Source organism: Suricata suricatta, chromosome 2, assembly GCF_006229205.1.
Source record: "Suricata suricatta isolate VVHF042 chromosome 2, meerkat_22Aug2017_6uvM2_HiC, whole genome shotgun sequence".
Lineage (NCBI taxonomy): Eukaryota > Metazoa > Chordata > Mammalia > Carnivora > Herpestidae > Suricata > Suricata suricatta.
In genome coordinates, this window is record NC_043701.1 from 132,487,951 (window position 1) to 132,496,027 (window position 8,077).

General features: G+C 48.9%; 2 protein-coding genes across 2 annotated transcripts in view; one reads left to right on the plus strand and one right to left on the minus strand.

The window, feature by feature from the left end:
• The window catches only part of LOC115276014 (disks large homolog 5-like), a 96,007-nt gene that overhangs the window by 31,352 nt on the left and 56,578 nt on the right, over positions 1-8,077 (plus strand). The gene's annotated exons all lie outside the window — the stretch shown is intronic.
• LOC115276007 (disks large homolog 5-like) overlaps positions 1-8,077 on the minus strand; it is a 58,681-nt gene that overhangs the window by 30,492 nt on the left and 20,112 nt on the right.

Sequence of the window (8,077 nt, forward strand, 5' to 3'; positions counted from 1 at the left end):
GCCAGCATCTATAGTCTCTTGATTTGTTCATTTTAGCCACTCTGACTGGCGTGAGGTGGTATCTCAGTGTGGTTTTGATTTGTGTTTCCCTGATGATGAGTGATGTTGAGCATCGTTTTATGTGTCTGTAGGCCATCTGGATGTCCTCTCTGGAGAAGTGTCTGTTCATGTCTTCTGCCCATTTCTTCACTGGATTATTTGTTTTGTGCATTTGCCGCTTTTTAAAATGCAGTTTGTAACTTGGGTTTTCCCGAAAATTTGCCTTAAAAGAGGATACAGAAAACACGAAGGCTATTTTCTTTCCTAGCATTCTGCAGTTCTGAGTTCCAGTTTTGGTGCTTTTAGGAAAGTGAGGGTCTGTCATCTGGAAAGCCAGTCTGGTTTGTGTGGAGAACTTCATTTCTATGATTCTGTTTTAATCAACTCCGATGGTCAGCCCTCCTAGCTGCCGAGGGCTTCTTCCTCTCTCAGGTGTATTCCACAGTCCGTAAATTCAGGTTCTGGGGATTATAAAGACCCCTGGGTGTGGTGTCTCAGGGACCCTTTAGAACAAGCCGGATCCTAAAATGTCAGGATGCAAGGAAAAGTGGAGGTTATCTGGTCCCAGCTGTGTCAGTCTGGAAGAGGGAAACAGGCTTGCCAGAGGCCTCCTCATCCTTCAGGCTTCTGCTGCCAAGAAGACGCGCTTGCCCTACCTCCCGGACCTCAGTGTGACTGCAGGGTGAGTGACGTCAGCCTGCGGCCTCGAGGCCACGGGCTGCCTCCCGTCCCTGGTCAGCACTTCTCCCCCAAGACAAAACTGACTAGAAGACAGGGGGATCCTCGGTAAGGGTGAGTGCGGCTCTCGGGGCTCTAGGTGTCGAAGGAGAGATTCCCAACTAGTTGGAAGCTCGGCCGTGGGCATCTGCGGCTGTGATGAGCTGTGATGAGGCGGGTGGAGGAGTAACAGGACTGGTAACAGCTTTGAGGTCCTTCCTCTGTGCCGTCCTTCCCTCAGTGCTTCATGTGTATTAACTACAACACTATTTGGCAGGAACCATTGTCCCCATTTACAGATGGGGAAACTGAGGCACAGAGAAGTGGAAAACCTTATGCTTAAGGCATAAACATGGCAATGCCAGAGTCCACGCTCTTAACTCCCTCCTTAGAATGCCTGCCAGGCCATTGAGAAGGAGTCTGTCCCCATCCCAGATATGGGCAGCCGGGCTTAACCTAGGAGGACAACCAGTGTCTGCAGAAGATGGTGGGTGCGCTGACCCAACGAGGCGCAATAGCTTTGCTAAGGGAAGGAAGAGCCAGAGGAAAGGGGAGCCCGCATGGGACGTGGAGCCTCTCCCCAAACTCAGTCGGTCCCGGTGAGGACCGCTGCTCTGAAGTTATGCTTAGCTGTAGGACAGTCTTAGGATAAAGATGGCTGTCTTTCTGGCCTCCTCGTGCCCTACCTACGGGGCATGTGAGGCCTTGGGGCTGATGCCAATGGCCAGAGGCTCGAGACAGCTAGCCTTGCTGCTCTCCAGTTCAATGCAGAGGCAGGGTTGGCATCAGCCGTTGGAGCAGGACCAGAGAGGGGCTGTGGGACCCGTCACTGCACCGGGACCCCAGGGACTAGTGCTTCTGCCCCATCTGCAGATAGAGGGAGGCCTCTGGGCATTTAGGACAGGGATGCCAGGACTGAAAATGCCATCTTGCAAGCATTTCCTCAGTGTTTAGAACTCACCAAGCACATTCCCTTCTTCTTCCTCCTACCCTTCCCTTCCCCACGCCCCGGAGGCAGGATTTGGAGGCCATCTATTTCCAGAGGAGACACTGTTGACTGTAAGAGATTCCTGTTAAGGAATCATTTTCAAGAAAATGTTTTTAGAATTTGACTGGAAGGGACCTGGATAGAACAAAAGATATACAGATGTGGCCTGGTGGAGTAGATGTCTTTTTCAAACGTTTTCTCCACCAAGCTGCAATTTTCAAGCGTCCCACTACTTCTGTGTGTAGGTGGGAGCCCACATCAGGATCTCTGCTTTGGGAAGAATCTCCTGAGAAGCCCCCTTAGCATGTCCACCTGAGATGAATGGGCAGCCCTGCCTACGCGGGGGAAAAGTTCTCCAGCGGAACTCCCCGCTCCCAGGAACGGGCGGTTCAGCGTGCATTCTTTTGGAGAGGCAGGTTCCCTTGGAATTGTACTTGGCCTTCGCCTTGGCATCTGAGACCATCACAAAGAAAAGATACCCAGGGAGGCGTGGTCATGGTGAGGAACTGGTTGGCCCCAGGGAGAATCCTGAGGAAGGGACAGAACAGTGGAGTGTGTGTGGAACTGCAGCACCAGCTGGTGTAGCACACTCAGGCACACAGAAGCAAGGACGTGAGGATAAGGGAACAAGGAAAAGAAGAGAGCGCTAAAGGATGGGGACAGAAGAAGCAACATGAGTGATGCCCAGATTGCGTTCTCACATGCAAGCAGTTTTATACAGAACACAGACACAGCTGTGAAAAGACTTTTTTCTTCTAGATAACATTTTCTCTGTTCTTACATTGTACCATCCCTGGAAACATTACTATCTTAACGATTGCCAAAGCTTGAAGGACACTTGTACAATTAACATTTTAACTCAATAGATTTAACCTGTGAGGAACTGGATCAGCCACAAGGGTTGTAAGGGCACTAGAGCTTTGCTGGATCACACTCTCCCTACCGGCATCTTGCTGCTGCTTCCCACAAGCTGGTGACGTCAGCGGGGATCCAAACCATCAAGAGCACCAGCCCATTCACGGGCCAAGAGTGTGTCTCACTGTTTGGGGCCAGTGGTCAGCAGCAACACTGAATAGAAGCAGCAGAAGCACTGACAACAAGATGCCGCTGCCGGTTCCTGGTCCCTGCCCCAGGCCAGAGGAACAGGCTGGGCAACCTCCGGAGAGTATCGGGAGTTTATACCTGGTTTCAATTCTTTTGGGGGAGAGATCTAAGAGAATGGAATTGCTGGTCATGTGGTAATTCTGTTTAACTTTTTGATGAACTTCACCTTCAATTTTGAAAGATGCTTTCATTGTTATAAAATTCTGGGTTGACAGTTTTGGTCTTTTTTTTTTTTTTTTTTTTGTACTTTAAAGAAGCCATTCCACATTCCTTTGTCTTCTAAGGTATTTGGGTTTTTTGGGCATATTGTATTTTGCCTTTAATTTTAGAAAATTCATGACCATTACTTCAAATATGTATTCTGTTTTCTCTTTTGCAACTCCATTTATTCTAGTCTGATATTGTCCCACAAATTTTGAATATTCTTTCTGGGTGATTTTTCTTCCAGTCATTTTCTTTGTGTTTCAATTTAGGTAATTCCTATGGACCTGTTCTTTGAGCTCAGTGATTCTTTCCTCAAGTGTGTATAGTTTGCTGATCAGCCTGTCCACGTAATTGTCTCTGACATCATGTTTGTATTTCCCTTTGACATTCTCATAGATTCCCTCTGTTTGCTGAAATTCCCCATCTACTTTTCCTTTGTATTGTTTAATAGTTAAACTCTGTGATGGTTCCAAGATCTGGGTCCTTTTTGAATAGGGTTCTGTTTATTCCTTTATTTTTTGATAATAGGTTGTTTTATCTTGCTTTTTAAATTTACCTTGACATATTTTTAAATGTTAATTTATTTTTGAGACAGACAGTGTGAGCAGGGGAGGGGCAGAGAGAAAGGGAGAGAGAGAATCCAAAGCAGGCTCCACACTATCCATGCAGAGCCCAATGTGGGGCTTGAACTTAAGAACTGTCAGATCATGACCTGAGCTGAAACCAAGAGTCAGACACTCAACTGACTAAGCCACCCAGTCAGTTGTCTTGACATTTTAAATGTAATGCTGGACGTCACTGTGGAAAACTAGAAGAGACTAGGATAATCAGTATGTATGCCCGATATGAGCATGGATCTGCTGTTCGATTGTCAGTGTAGAAGTAGAACCAATCTAGTCATGAGATGGTTAGTTTTTGAGGTCATTGATGTCATTACCCAGTGCGTCACAGACTTCAAAGTCCTTTAGCAGTGGGTGGCTGTTAACTTGTGCTCCAAGTGGAGTGTGGGGGTGTCAAGAGGGTTTTTCTTAGGGGTTTCTTAGAGGGTTCCTGCTACCTCACCAGCTTTTACAAGTCCACGCTTGTACCGCAGAGTGGGTGTGTCTACATTCTCTTGCCTCCCCTTCAGCACAGACCATGGCGGCTTATTACTTGCTCCCAGGCTCATGTTGGGATTGGTCCATGGCCCTCTTCATCCTTGGACTTAAATTCTGTGTGTGTGGGGGGGGGGTTGGGGCTGGGGTTTTTCAGTATTTCTCCTTCTCCTTCTCATGGCAGCCAAATTCTGCCTTGTATTTCTGGAGTTGGGCATTGGTGGAAAAGTGGTAACAGACCTGTGCTTGGTATAGGCATAGCGTCCGGACTTCAAAAAATTTTGCTTTTTTGTTGCTGAATTCCAATAGTTTAGATGTGCTTTAATCTACTGATTACTATTAATCTGTTCCCCAACGGACGAAGGACATTTTTGTCATAAAACATCATAAGAAATGTGCAGGTTACTTTATCTACATGTGAATGCTTTCCCAGAATAGATACTCAGAATGGAATTTTTGGATTGAATGATGCACTGCTTAAAGTTGTGATAAAAACTGACTTCCTTGTTTTTTGTTGACCTTTCAAATTAGTAAAAAAAAATTGTTATGGTAAAAGGTTCAAATAATATAAGGACCTTTGGTTAAAAAAAAAAAAATTACTACATTATCAGTGTTTTGCAATTGCCAAAAACTTGAGAGTCCAGTTTGGAGAGCATGGTTTGGGGTAGATATAAATAGCCTAATCTGAAGGCAGTAGACAGAAAAATCAATGAAGAAAGAGCCTTCCAGGTGATCGGGCCTAGCATAACCTCTGGGGGCTCCTGTGCTCTCCAAGCAATGCTCCCTGCCTCTGGTCTGGGGATGTGCTGATGGGGAATCAGAATGGGGCAGCGGTGTTCTGGAGCTTGCTTGGTCAGTGAGCCCCTGTGGCTGATTCTATTTGCTCTAACAGTGAGTTGATGATGACATGACCATATTGGATCTATTCAGGGCCTACCATGTGCCAGATTATTTACGTGTATTATTTGTATCTTCACAATGACCTAGGAAAATAACTACTTAATTAATTTTAAGTAGGCTCCATGCCCAACACAGGGCTTGAACTCATGACCTCATGATCAAGAGTTGCCTGCTCTACTGACTGAGCCACCCAGATGCCCCTAGAAAAGTAACTACTTTTGACTCACACTTAATAAATGAGCCCAGTATAGACATAGAAATAATTTGGCCCTCGATCTCATGACTCAAAAGTAGTGAAGCTGGGATTTGATGTGATGAGGCTCCCCTTCTTGACCCTGCCCTTCATGACAGATGTGGTGACCACTACTGTCATTTGCAAAAAAAAAAAAAAAAAAGAAAAAAAGAAACTGAGAGTGGGATCTGAGGTAGGTCCATTGCATATGGAAGTCTCCCATTTGAGACCTTGCACTCCATAGCCCAGTCCAGTGCTGGCCGCTGTGTGGAAATAAGGGATGAGGAGAACGTGTTCTTAATCTCAGGAGTTTCTAGTTCAGCTGTGGAAACACGACACTCCAACAGAAAAGAAAAGAAAGCATTGAGTCATTGATTATTTTTTTGATGTTGATTTTGTTTGTTTTCTGACATTTGTCCTGTCTCCACACTTGAGGGGGCCATCTGGGCACCAGGCTCCAGGAGGTCAAAGGCAGGCTGCTTTTGTGAGGCGGAGAGATGGTGGTGTGAGGGAGCTCAGGTAGGCCACCCAACACAAGTGTGTTTGAAATAGGCCTTGACCTATGGGGAGAGCTCAGGTAAGAGCTCCGGAAGGGAGTCCCTGGATGGAGTCTATCTGAAGCCGGGTTCCTTCTGTGCAGTGTCTGAGGTAGCCTGTCTTCATGTTGGGCTGGGTGGACCCAGTTGTTGAGTGTCCCTTGAATCCGCCATCGCCCCTTTAAATGGAGAGCTCTAACTCAGTGCTAGTTGATGGTGGAGATTTGGTGAGAGAAGTCCTTCCTTCTTAGGTCCCACCCTGTCTGGTGCCTGAGTGGAACATTCATTTTCAGGAACCACTCATTACTTCTTTCACTGAGCACCTGCACATGCTGGGCACAGGGAAACAAAAGTGAATAAGACATGGTCCCTGTCCCCAGGAGCTCACAGTCTTGTGGGGGACAGTCATGCCAGGTGGCTGTGCATCGGCACCTGGGTGAGTGGTGGAGCTCCGTCCAGGCAGCTCCCTGCCCTCCTGCCTTCTCCATGCGACAGGAGTTTCCTGTGTGGCGCCACTCCGTGGGTTTGGAATGCTTTGTCCCTTTCCCCTGCTGAACATGGAGGATCATTCCAATTGTGGCATTTTCCTGCTGTCCTCTTTATGCAAGACACGGACAAGGACTTGAAGGCCAGGTGGCTTGTATCTGTGCATCTGGCCTCAGAAGGTCTGCTGCAAGCAGAGGATGGCTGTGGGGAACCCCTGCAACAAGGAGCCAGTGTGGCAGGAGGCAAGTGCTGGAGCCCATCCTTGGAGAAAGAGTCCTTCGTTGCCTCTGGCCTTTGAGGTGGTGGGTGCTGTGGTGGCTGGGAGGGCGCAGAGCGGGGGTAAGATGGTGGATTGCTTGGCTGAGGACAGGGATTCCTTGTGAGTTGGGTCCGTCTTGGTCAGATGCACGACTGAGACAGGTCTGTCTGCCCTGATGGCCTAGGGAAGGAGTCTTCCAAGGGCTCACAAGACTTAGTGGCTTGTGTCTTTTCCTCAGTTTCTAAAAGTCATTCCGGGGACCACGAACGACAAGGACTACAAACAGGGACGCTGACTGTGGTGACTGTTGGGAGCTGCCGAGTTTTGGCTGCCTCAGGCAAGGATATATCCCTCTCCAGGGAGCGACCAAAAAAAACAAGATTTACATCTGGAGGCTAGGAGAGTGAATTTCCTGGTCCAGGAATCAGAGACCGTCATACTGGGCCAGACGAGAAAAGCCAAAATGAACAAAAGATCAACCGCATTCAGGTTTATGCAGCGCTAAGCTTCCCCTGCCCAGTATTGCAGACGCAAGTCTGGGCTCTCCTTTTGATGCTGTGTTCGGAGTTTCAGTTTCGGTTTCCCCTTTTTCTAATAATCATTTGACTCTGTTACCTGGCAACCAACCTGGGTCAGTTTCCCGCCCCAAATCCTATATAGGTGTGGATTATTTTCTTGATAAACAGGGGGGCTTGATCAGAAACGCTGGTCTTGCCTCACTCTGTGCGCCCCTTCCTGTCCTACTCTCTCTCTCCCTCCCTCAGGAACGGACCACAAGGATTTACCACCCCGCTGGCCGGGGCGGGACCGGACAGGTGACGGGAGATTATGTCTGTCTCAGGGAGCCACTGGTGGGAGTCTTGCCAGGGGGAGCTGTCTTATCCCGGGCGCGGCAGCTCGGGTGGGGAGGGTGTCCTGCTCTGACAGGGCCGCCAGGCGAGGGTCGTGAGAGGGAGACTGCGCCAGTGGGAAGGCCAGGAAGGAGCAGAGCAGGTCAGGGTGGAGGACGACGGAGAATGCAGGATAATTGATGGTGACAGACAGAAATGTGGCTTTTTTCCTAGAAGTGAGTCTAAGGGTTTCACGGCGGTGAGGGGCTTCCGCAGACAGGCATGTAGAAAAGCTCAGGCCAGGTTAGAGCTCAGAGGTAACTTTGTTTCAGAACTCAGACATGCTCTCGGTGCTCTCCCCTTCCCTCCCCACTCTCCTTGCTGGCCTCACTCTCAGCAAACACTGTTTGGGAAGAGGCTGGGGCGTGCTGTGTGGCTGGGAGGGGCCGCCCCGAGGGCAGTCACTCAGAGGCTCAGCAGTTGGTGAGGGACAGTGGGACACTGGCCACACAGTCTCTGGAATAGGGAGAGGCCCTGAACCCAAGACAACGGCCTGACTGCACTGAAGCCTGAGGCCCCTCCTGCCTCTAAGGCACAGAGAGAGCACCGTCATCTGGGTGATGCCACACTATCATGGCAGCCACAGTGGAGCAGGCGAGGAGAAAGCTGCAGGAGAGGAGCCGGTGCT